The sequence below is a fragment of the Monodelphis domestica genome, chromosome 2 (genome assembly GCF_027887165.1).
Source record: "Monodelphis domestica isolate mMonDom1 chromosome 2, mMonDom1.pri, whole genome shotgun sequence".
Lineage (NCBI taxonomy): Eukaryota > Metazoa > Chordata > Mammalia > Didelphimorphia > Didelphidae > Monodelphis > Monodelphis domestica.
The window spans coordinates 282,332,698-282,344,887 of record NC_077228.1 but is presented as its reverse complement, the minus strand read 5'-3'; the positions used below and the strand labels follow the sequence as shown (position 1 = coordinate 282,344,887).

Sequence of the window (12,190 nt, the reverse complement as noted above, 5' to 3'; positions counted from 1 at the left end):
CAGTATATTGTTTCTGTAGGTTTCTTTATTGCACCTTCTCCAAACAGTTCACTTTCTTGATTTGGGTAGTTAGCAAGTTTCTCTTCCTACAATTACTCTCAATTTTTTTTATGTTTAATTTTATAAAAATGATACAAGAGCACATATAACTCTATTTTTCCTAAAATTGTGTATATTAGGATAACAAATCTTGGTGTATTCAAACTTGAGAAAGTTCTAATAAATCTCTATATTTCCCTAAAAATTACTGCTAATATCACTGCCAACTCTCTGCAACCATTCTAGAAGAAAATGTTTTCCTTCAAGCAACTCTTTCTGACAAAAGAATAATACTGAATTTTTCTCAAGGTGGAATCTGCCCTCCAGTTCATACCAACTATGCACTTACATCAACCAGTCCAGAAATCATAGAAACTAACCATGATATCATCTAGGGTTTTTTATTTTCCTTATACTTCGTGGTGACAAAAGATACAAATTGGACCCTCTTCCCTAGATTCCCCAATGTAAGAACTTTATACAGGCTGCTCTTCTAGAACTTTTTCTTGTACTACAGGTCTCCAAGTATATCAGGGCTAATGTTGTTCCCCTATTCCCCCTAACTCCTGCTCTGAAGACCCCAAGGGCTGACAAAGTATTGGCAGAACTGACAAACATGGATATCTTTGAATGAAGCTACTATAATTATACTTCAAAGTGGGGAGAACGATAGCAAAGAGAAAGGGGCCAAGGGTTTCCTTTCTTTCCTTCTGCTGACATGGATGGCTTCAGAAACAAACGTCTTCATTCATGCATACATTCCTACACTTTCTTTTTTTTGTGCTCACATTCTAAAACATGCCACCCTGGGTTCCTGCTGTGAGACAGATAAAAGACTTGCAATGCTGACCAATGAGATTAAGTACTAGATACAGATCAGAACGGCTGCAAGGCTATTGGGAACTACTTTCTTAAAGAGTCTCTCCATACATGTCTGTGTTTCTGTATTTCTAAAAAAAAGCTTCTGATGACCTATTCTCAAGAATGGAGGCTGGAGTCATTATCATGACATATATAAATTGTTTCAAAGAGAAGCATGCACAATGAGGAAAACAATATACTCATAGCAACAATGTAAATGAAAGAACAGAGCAACTGAAACGGAATACTGTGAAATTACAATGAGCAAACTTGGCCCCAAAGAAAACATGTAAGAATGTACTTCCCCTACTCTTCTTTGATGAGGTGGGGGTCTATGAATATAGAACTTCCATATATTGTCAGACGGCTCATGTATTGATTAGTTTTGCTGACTTGTTTCTTTTTCTCCCTTTTGTTTTTTGTTATAAAGAATAACTCTCTGAAATAGGAAGGGGACCAAGATATCTACTGAGAAAACATAAATGTTAAAATAAAATATAGATGATGTCAAAACAAAAAACTTAAAATTTAAATTTAAATTTAAAAAGTGAATGAAACTTCCCAAAAGGAATTACTGGAGATCCTTGATCAGGGGAGTAGCATGGTCAAACTAATTATTTAGGAATATTATTATGGCAATTATGTGAAGGAGAGAGGGGATAATGATATAAAAGCACGCACAGACACAATAACTGAATCTATGGGAAGGAACTGAGAGAAAAGGACCCAGGACAAAGCAAGAGATAAAGATGTGAAAAAATAAAGGCAACAACTATAGGCAACTTTTTCTAGAAGTTTGTTATTTAAAGAGTTATTTTTAAAAAGCTAAAGAAAGAGGATCAAGTTCAAGTTTTTAAGGGATAGAGAGAACTCACCATGTCCTCAGGCAGTGTGATACAGTGAAAAAGATGCTGCCTGTGGAGTCAAAGGACTTGGGTTCAAATCCTATCTCTGATCTATAAAATGAAGAGGTAGAACCAGATGGTTTATGAGGTGCCTTCCAGATCTAGATCTGTGATTCTAGATGGAAGATCACAAAAAGAATGGGAATGCCTGAAGGAGCAAATTCTCAAAATTGGCAGAAGGGGGATGGGATCAAGGACAGAAATAGAAGGGCCTGGCCTTTACAAAGAGAAAGGTGACTCTTCTAAAACTGGAAAGAATAGGAATGATATCAAGGAGATCCAAGGTACAGAATTGAGAAGATGGAGTTCACATTGATGATGACTGTCTCAATTTTCTATCTAAAATATGAATAGAGGGTCTTTAGAGAGGAAGGAGGAAATACAGATGGACTGATAAAACAAGATCTGGAACAGACTCGGTAAGGAATGTCATAAGAAGTCAATTAAGAAAGAGTAAAAGATCCAGAGAAAGAACTGTGGGAATAGAAACACAAAAGAAAAACAACTGCTTGATCACATGGGTTGACGGGGATATGATTGGGGATGTAGAGACTAAACAATCACCCTAGTGCAATATCAATAATATGGAAATGGGTTCTGATCATGACACATGTAAAACACAGTGGAATTGCACATTGGCTATCAGAGGGGGTGGGGGAGGAGAGGGAAAGAATATGAATCATGTAACCATGGGAAAATTTTCTTAATTAATCAATAAAATAAAATTAATATTGAAAAAAAAGAAAGAGTAAAAGAATTGAAGTGTATCAATGAAGTCTCAATTCATATTAAATAATAAATTTGTAGTGGACCTAGCCAGGGTAGATGTTGAGACTTACTTTACAGAGGCATTCAGTGGGGAGGGAAGAGGGAATGGAATAAGCATTTATATAGTACCTACCTACTCTGTGCCAGGCATTCAAGTAGGTGAGGAGAAGACAGGTGGTGGGGATAATCCAGAACTGGGGCTTGGAAAGGGATGAACAGCTAAAAGACAGAAGGCAAAGTGATTCATAGAGAAAGGATAGCATAAAGTTGAACTGGTTAAGCCACTTTCACTGACCAAGAAATGAACATTATTGCTTCTAGGATATTTCATCCAAAGCTAGCTTAAGTGTTATAAGACACATTCTGTTCCTCACACACATTATGATTTTTAAATGTTGTTCTTTTGGTAAATGGCAAGGCTAAACCTGATATCTGTGCTGTCAATTGTTACAGACAAAAGAGTGGTTGCCATAAATTGTGACCACGAAAATATGGGTTTAAGACTTTGAATTGTCAAAACTGCAAAGATAAATTTTTAGTGTCTTGATTTTATATTAAAAATACAGTGGTCACCATGGGAAAAATTCCCAAATATGACATACCCAAATCAGCTAGGTTTTATGGAGATTTTAATTAATACAAATGAAGGAATTAAGGAAAGGGAGAGAGACAGAGTAAGAGGAAATAGGAAAAGGCTAGGGCCTAGGCCTTTCTCTTTAAGAGAGAAACTAAGTCAGTCTTTAATCACTCACCACAAGATTTTGTCCCAGGCAAAACTCTAGTGTTCAGAGACCCAGCAGCCTCCTCTGATTCCTGACCTCCACTTCAGCTTCCAAGGCTGAATTAAGTTCAGCCACTGAGAGACCTCCTTTTAAAGAGAATTTTCTCCTCTGTCACCTCCCCTAAATTTTCACATCTACCAATCACAGTTAGACGTTTTCCAAAAGACTGACCATTCTTAATTCATATCGTTTTATTACCTTCTCTGGGTAGACTAAAACTTCTGAGTATTTCACACCTCTTTGCTAAGATTGTCCCTTGCAAGTTGCCTGACCTTTTAGTGATTAGTTTGACCTTCATAGGTACTTAGCGCCCTTTTGTATTAGATCTAAAAACATACTAGCTTAAGGGCTTTTGGCCTCACTATAAGTATGAGTTAAGTACCTTCATTGTTCACTAAGGAGTTTTACAACTTTATCTTCCCCTAAAGTATGCTTAAGTATGGGTGGAGTAATTTTAAAGTTCCCAATACATTCCTGACTAAGTACCTTCATTGTTTAAAATGGGGAATGACCTTAACCAAATGTCCTAAGGTAGAGTCTGAGAAATTTTAAGATTCACACAATGTAGAGAAAAATGGGAAGTCCTTTCTAGATGAACATAAATTGGCCAAAACTACTGTTGTTTTTTTAAATAGCTGACTTCAAGTTTAGAATAAATTCATTTCTTTTTTTCCCCTCACATTTAGCCAACCTGTAGAAATTTATATATTCTCTGAACTTACCCGACAAAGAGTGATATTCATATCAACTTCTAGCCAGGTGTTTCTTCCCAAACGTTCTGAAAAAGGAAAGAAAGTAGAATGTATTCAGGAATGATCTAATTTTCTTTATCAGGTTTCTGTTGGGAACCCAAGAGGTGCAGAACCCTGTATTAGAGGGTTACAAAGTTATTTTCTCTTCAGGATCAGTTTAAGGGGACAGTGAAAGCTGGAGTCATAATAAAAGATAGCAGTAAGCTTCCTATTCACTGTTTCTCTCAGAATGGGAAGTTGAAATTCCTTATGTATGTTATGTTAAAGTCAGAGATCTCAGACCATGTTACTTCTCTACCTGCCCTCCAAATATCTCTACTCCACCAGAATAACTATGGCATAAATCCTGTTATGTAACTGGGATTTACTATTTATTAGTCTTGTACTCTGGTTTGGAAAGGGAAGGATATAAATGGCACTTAGACATGGTACTCTTACAGAATGCATTTATACACATGACCTGGGGCCAAGGTATTCATAGATCTGCTCTGAGTTGGTGATATTTTTCATCTTCTTCTCTGGAAGCTTCTTAAAATTAGGTAACATGGACTGCAGATGTTACCTTATCACAAGATACCAGCCTTGGATAAGTGGTCACCATTCTGGCCACAGGGCTCACCTTTGGGCCAATAAATGTGTCAGGAGATAGTAAGAAGAGGAAAAGTTAATGACTCCTACCCCATTAACCACAATGTTGAAAATCCAAAGGCCAATTATACCTGTATATTCATGCCTGGCTAGTGCACCAATAACTCCAGAGAACACTGGACCATTAATGATGCTGATAGAAAGAAGCCTAGGAGACAGAAAGAACAAACTTGGATAAATCCCCACTCAAGAGCTCTTTTTTTATGATGATAGAAGTCATACAAACTAAATGGGACTCCAGTTGGAATTTTGTTATATGACTTTGGGCAAACACAATTATTCCCTACTGACTAATGCTGGGATTTTGGAAGAATGAATAGGATTGTCTACAGTTATATCCCTATAGATGAGAAGACTAATGTAGTAGTCTCTCAGTGTCCAAGAATGACAATTGTCTTTGTGCATTATCATCTATTGATGTACCCTCATGTGGCTTTGAAGTCCAAAGACTGAGGCGCAGAGTTTGTGGCACATGGGGCCTGGGATGCCAATTGTTACGGGAGGTGCGGTTGTGGCCTGGTGTCGGCGTTCATGCACAGCCGCAAGATGTCGACGTCATTCATCTTCAAAGGTGGTGGCGGCATCATCAATGTGGGTTCGTCAGCTGCTTCTGACAGAGGCAGCGAGTTCTAGTTGCTTTGGTGTCATGCCAGCCCACTTCAAGTTGGACTTTAGCTGATCCTTGAATCTTTTCTTTGGTCGGCCTTGTTTCCTGAGTCCAGCTGACAGTTCACCATAGAATACCTGTCTTGGTATTCACTGTGGGTCCATGCGGATGACGTGTCCAGACCATCGTAGCTGGGTTTTGAGGACCATGACTTCGATGCTGGTGGAGTTGGCTCTGTTGAGGACTTCCTGGTTGGTGATTCGGTCCTGCCATCTGATCCTCAGGACTGACCAGAGGGAGCGTTGGTGGAATTGCTCCAGCTGTTTCATGTGCTTCTGGTACAGTGTCCATGTCTCGCAACCATACAGGAGCGAGCTGAGGACCACCGCGTTATACACTTTGAGCTTCGTCGCAGTGCTTACACCTCTGTGTTGGAGGACTTTGCAGCGCAGCCGCCCAAGTGCCTGGCTGGCCTTTTGGATCCTGGCATTAATCTCATGGTCTAGGGACCCGTCGTTGGCGATGGTGCTGCCCAGGTACTTGAAAGTATTGACATTAGAAAGCTGCGTGCCGTCGATTGTAATGCACGGCTGGTTAGTTGGCCTCCCTGGTGCAGGTTGGAACAGCACCTCTGTTTTGCTGAGGCTGATAGTCAGGCCAAACAGTTTTGTTGCGGTGGAGAACCTGTCCACAATGGTTTGGAGATGATTTTCTTGGTGGGCCATGAGAGCACAGTCATCTGCGAAGAGAGCTTCCAGGATGAGTCTCTCTGTTGTCTTTGTTTTTGCAGTAGGCGGCGAAGGTTGAATAGTGAGCCATCCAGTCGATATTTGATGTAGACGCCCAGGTCTAGATCCATCACAGCATGTCATAATACTTGGGTGAAAAATAGGTTGAATAGTACCGGAGCGAGGACACAGCCTTGTTTCACACCATTGGGTTTCACATGTGTTCTTGATTCGAACCCATTTCCATGTTGTTGGTATTTGCATTAGAGTGTTCATTTAGAGAAGACTAATATCTGGTAATAAACTCAGTTTAGTAATCAGTCAACATCATGTAGAGAAGTTTCACAATATACAGAATCCTCCATAATAGATATTCTGAGGAAAAAAAGAACAACACAAAGAGAACTACATTCCAGATTATATTTTGGTTAAAGATGTGGTAAGAATAATGGACATAAGGGAAGTGAACAAGCATTTACTAAATATCTATTACATACTGTAAAGATAATTTTATAGTTGTGACTTAAAATCTATTTAATTGGTTGCCAGGGAAAATCCCAAATTACAAAATACCCAAGTCAGCTGGAAATTATGGTGATTTTAATTAATATAGAGAGAAGGAATTAAAGAGAAGAGAGAGGGAGAGGAATGAGTTAATTTAAACTGCTCCGGTTCAGACTGAACCAGGCAGGATTTAAAGGCCTTAGCCAAAGGAGCCTCCCTGAGCCCAAGGGAAAAGGAAGTCAGTCTTACCCAGGTCACCACGAGACTGTCTCAAGGAAGCTGTCTGAGGGAGCTCCTCCAGGCTGAGTTCCACACCTGAACTGAACTTCCAGGCTGCTCATATAGACCTCTTTTTAAAGATCTTTTCTCTTGTGTCACCTCCCCTAAATTTTCACATCTACCAATCACAGCAGATGCTTTTCTCCAGGACTGCCCATTCTTTAGTTCTCACCTTCTTTGATTAGATTTTTGAGTTACTTAACACTTCTTTGTTAAGTTCACCTTTTGTTAGTTACTTGACCTTTTTGTGATTAATTTAACCTTTATAGGTACTTAACATCTTTTTGTATTAAGGTCCTAAAAATAGACTTAGCTTAACGTTCTAGCTTCACTATAAGGTGAGAACTAAGTCCCTTCATTGTTTAACCAGGAGATTACAACTTTATCTTCCCCTAAAGTACTGTCTAAGTAGGGTGGAGTAATTTTAAAGTTCACAATACCAAGCATGGTGCTAAGCACTTTACAAAGAGTCTCACAATAACCTTGTAAGATATTATCCCCATCTTTTAGTTGAGGAAACTGAAGCAGGCAGTGATTGAGTGACTTGTCCAGGATCATACAACTAGTAAGTACCTGAGATAATATTTAAACTCTCCTTGAGAACCCTGGGGCCTAAGAGGTTCATCTCTGCCCCACCTTCCTTCTCACTTGGTCTCAGCAAGATTTTCCCAGCAGAAACTAAAGATGCTAAAGGAGCTCTCCAAGGCATGGACACACTCATCTGGCTTCTTATAACCTGGAAAGCCAAACACACTGAAGAAAGTGCAAACCTGAAAGGAAGGTTGGAAAAATAAAATAGAATGTGTCTTAGAAACAATATAACACTTCACATTTAGAATGACTCATAAAAGTGGTATCTTCCTCCCCTTCCTCATCTCTCTGTCAGTGTTCTTATGATATGAATATGAAAGACATTCTTGCGCCACCACCAGAAGGGATTAACATGAAAATCTCATTTAACTAGAACCCCACTAAGTAATTTTTTTTTAATTTTTTTTAAACCCTTACCTTCCGTCTTGGAGTCAATACTGTGTATTGGCTCCAAGGCAGAAGAGTGGTAAGGGCTAGGCAATGGGGGTCAAGAGATTTGCCCAGGGTCACACAGCTGGGAAGTGTCTGAGGCCAGATTTGAACCTAGGACCTCCTGTCTCTAGGCCTAGCTCTCAATCCACTGAACTACCCAGCTGCCCCCCTAAGTAAAACATTTTTTAAAAGGGAGGGGTCAATGAAGAATAAAGGGCCAAATGACAAAGGGGAAAAAAAATTGACATCCAGAACTTATTTAAAAATTTAACTTCCAGAATACATCTATCCTGAGGAGAGTAATGTTGTCTCCATCTCTTATTTTTCAGATTCAGACAATTGAGAATTGATACTTATAATGATGATCCTAGTATATCATCAGAAAAATATTCAACTTCATTTACTTGCTAAGGCAGGACAATTAAATGAATTTATAAAGGTTTTTTTTTTAAGTCTTTCATAAATGTCCATTGCACACAAGAGCCACATTCATCCTTCAGACCAACTCCTTACTCATCTCTAACAATGATGAATGTGGATCTCTTCTTACTCAATTTGTCAAACATAAAGATATGACTAAGGTGGCCACCTCCACTCTTGATGGCCATGGAGATATACAAGGCAGCTTCATTGATCAGCTAACAGAAGTACAACATCCAAGCTTTCTTGTGGAATTCTAGATTGATCAAGACCATTGTTACAGTGCAAAGTTCAGAAAAATACTCCAAAGTCTGGACTTCATTGATCTGTAAAGTAACCATTAATTTACAAATGCAATGAGGAATTTTAACCCTATGTCTCATGATATATGGTGTTGAATATGAGGGAATTATAGAACATATAAGGCACAATCTGAATGGGAAAACTAGTTTGAAGTAAATTATGTACAAATGGCCCATTTATGACTAGACTGCATTTTTTTCTTTTGGAATTTATCCTACATTAAGTACTTGAAGGCAGTACTTAATGTCAATATAGTAAATACAGTTGTCCCTCACTATATCCCAGTTCACTTATTGGGGCTTCACTGTATCACAGTTAAAAAAAAAACCAACATACATGTATATATATATATATATATATATATATATATATATATATATATATATACACTTATATATCAAATTCTGTATTGTGGAGTTACACTCATTGTGGCACACTATTGGCTGATGGAATGAAAGATGACCAACCACAGTGCTGTGTTCTGTATACTGGGTGCTGATTGGCTCAGTGACTATAGGTTAATAATAGTTTGGAAGAAGGTTTAAAGGAGAGTGTGAAGGATTTATAAAGCCTTAAAATACACACATACATATGCATATATATGTATATATATAATAAAATAAACATAATGCCACTACTTTGCAAATTTTCCCCTAACGCAGGGGTCTTTGTAATGTAACTTACACAATAGATGAGGGATCACTATAGTATATTAAAGTCTCTTTTCTATTTTCACTGAGTACAATTACATATGATAACACTAACATGTTATCACCAACTTTTGAAAAGCTGCCTCAGATATGCATACATATATTCAGTCAATAAATCAGCAAATATTTATTCAAGATCAAATATTTAGAGCTAAAACGGATTACACAGATCAGCTCCATCACTTTACTGATGAGGCAACTATGGCCTTGAAAGCATAGGAACTAAATCAGGCTTTTATAGGTACAAAATAAAGAGTAGACAAGGTTTCTGCTCCTAGGATTTGAAAAATATAGTGAAAAGCAGTCAAGGGAAACATTAAAGTAATAAAAAACAAGACATGCAGTCAACAGGAATATATAATCATGATAATCATGCAAGTGCTAAGGGGAATGAGGATATATTAATAATCATAACGGTGAGTTATAGAAAATAGGTTGGAAAATTACACATAAATACACAGGCCATCCTTAAGTGAAGAATCAGGGTTTAGGAAATACCTTTAGAAAGTTTCCCATTATGTGCTTCTACAAGTTTTGCTCAAGTCTGGGGTCTGGATCCAAAGCCACAGCATTTCTCAGAGATACTAAGAAAGAAAATGAAAGTTCTTAGTCCACAAAAACAATGTCTCATGAGTTTTAGTTCTCAAGCAGAATAGGCAAAGAAGCTCACCTTTATCTGTAGGATAATGTGGAACGTAATCACTGTACTTTTCAAAGTGCTCATCAAAATCAAATGGGTCTATGATCCACATATCTCTTAGCTAAAGAATAGGAAGAAAATTCTTCAATCCCCAAAGTAACTACTACTCTTGCTCCTTATGGAGACTCTAAGAATACATCAGAGTCTTCTAGTACTCTCCTTATCATATTATCTCATGGTTCTATCACTATTACACAGAGACTTATAATCTTCCTTAATTTTTTTTTTTAAAAGCCACAGCTGGTGGCTTTTCTTTCACTGTATACCTAACTTGGCATGTTAGGGCACCTTTAGAACTCTGACCTTTAAATACATCAGAATATACCTTGTAGGTCATACTTGAGAGGTAAGATAGGAAGATAGCCTACTACCTTTACAGCTTTAGGCTCCCTTATGATTTCCATAGAGTAATCCCAGACACCAACACTTCCTTTACATCCAGACCAACTACTAAAATGTTGTCCAAAAAACCTTGATGTTTATTTTCCCAATCCACTCCACCACTATTCTTCTATAGGAAAGATTTGGGTACTTTGGATAGCTCTTCCAGATGGAAGTTGCTACCTATCATTATCTGAAGATCCTGGTCTTCCCTGGTATGGCAGACTCCAAACTTCTCCTGTATTTCCAGGCTGCATTTCACCACTAGGATAATGATGTCACTTAGCTGGTTCAGTTCCACTGTCCAGAGTGCCAGGAGCACATTCCCTGTAAAGCCAAGGGGGATCAGTATAGGTTGTTGGTGGCTAGCAAGAAGGGACACGTGATCTCTTCCCTTGAGCTATCTCTTTATAAATTAGGGAGCTGATTTTCCCACCCAGGAATCATTCAAAAGATTATATTTTTAATTAATCAAACAAAAAGAATACAAAAGCTTAGAATAAAGCAATTCTTTTTTTTTTTCCATTAGGTATTAACATACTGGTGGAGTTTTGAACTGATCCAACAATTTGGAACTCTGTCCAAAGGGCTATAAAACAATGCATACCCTTTGATCCTGTAATATCACTGTAAAACCATGTAATACTAGGTCTGTGTCCTAAAGAGATTTTTAAAAGGGGGGGGAAGGACTTACTTGTACCAAACTATTTATGGCTGTTCTTTTTGTGATGACAAGAATTGGAAATTGAAGGAATATTTATTAATTGAGGAATGGATGAGCAAATTGTGGTATATGATAATAATGGAATACTATTGCAGTGGAAGAAATAATGAATAGTATGGTTTCAGAAAGAGCTGGAAAGACCAACATGAACTGATGCAGAGTGAAATAAGCAGAACAAGGAGAACACTGTACACAGTTACCACAATATTGTAGAATGGCCTACGGTCAAAGACTTAGCTACTCTTAGTAGTTTACAATGATCTAGGACAATTATGAGGAACTTATGACAAAGAATGCTATCCACTTCCACAGAAAGAACTGCTAGAATCAGAATGCAGATCAAAGCATTGTGAAGAGTGAATCAAACTCTCTTTGTCTTTCAATCAGTAACTTTTAAGTTAACCAATCAAAAACTTAAGTACCCCTACTTAGTACCTTATCAGTCTCTTAGGCATGAGAGTTCACAAGTCACTTGCTAGAATGGGTGACAACTCCAGAGGCCAATGCCCCCCCCCCCCCCCCCCGGGAAGTGCGAGGCAAATTGAAAGACTGTGATTGGGTTCCATAAAGTGGGAGAGTGACAGGCAGTGATGTTGAGAAAACTGCTTTAAAAAGGCCAGCTGAGGATTCAGTCTCTGACACTGGGTCAGTGAGCTGGACTGGAGGAAGAGACTCTTTCCTTGGATCCGGTGGTGGTGAGTGGAGTGATTGGTATTTCCTTGGTATTTGGTGAGGAGACTCTCTCTGCTCCTTAGTGCTTTGGTGGAACACTCCCTTCAGCATGAGTTCTGGGGAGATTCTTGGCAGTCTTAGCCTTGTGTGTGCTGAAGGTTCTCAGTGAATTCTTCAACATCTCCTGGATCTTCAGATTTCAGATTCCTAATAAGGACTGTGGATTCTGGTGAGATTTGCTTTTGGATTCACATTTGCAGTCTGGAGATGTTAGGATTAAACTCAGGGTATAGGTAGCTAGTGTAGCAAAGGAAAATAAAACTTATGCAAGGAATGATTGATAGGGTGTGAGACTTGGAATTCTCCCAGGGCTGTCAGGACTCC

At 38.4% G+C, this 12,190-nt stretch overlaps 2 long non-coding RNA genes across 3 annotated transcripts in view; both read right to left on the bottom strand.

The window, feature by feature from the left end:
- Positions 1-4,815, bottom strand: part of LOC130457368 (uncharacterized) — a 36,628-nt gene extending 31,813 nt beyond the window's left edge. The window contains exon 1 of one of the 2 annotated variants that reach the window (XR_008916536.1): positions 4,078-4,815. This is a non-coding gene — a long non-coding RNA (uncharacterized LOC130457368). The other variant, XR_008916537.1, reaches the window with a different exon arrangement.
- Positions 4,816-4,832: 17 nt separating this feature from the next.
- Positions 4,833-11,564, bottom strand: LOC130457369 (uncharacterized). Its single transcript, XR_008916538.1, has 5 exons — positions 10,594-11,564; positions 10,000-10,090; positions 9,828-9,913; positions 7,447-7,643; positions 4,833-6,465 (listed from the first exon to the last, which is right to left on the bottom strand). It is a non-coding gene; the product is annotated as an uncharacterized LOC130457369 (long non-coding RNA).
- Positions 11,565-12,190: the final 626 nt, after the last annotated feature.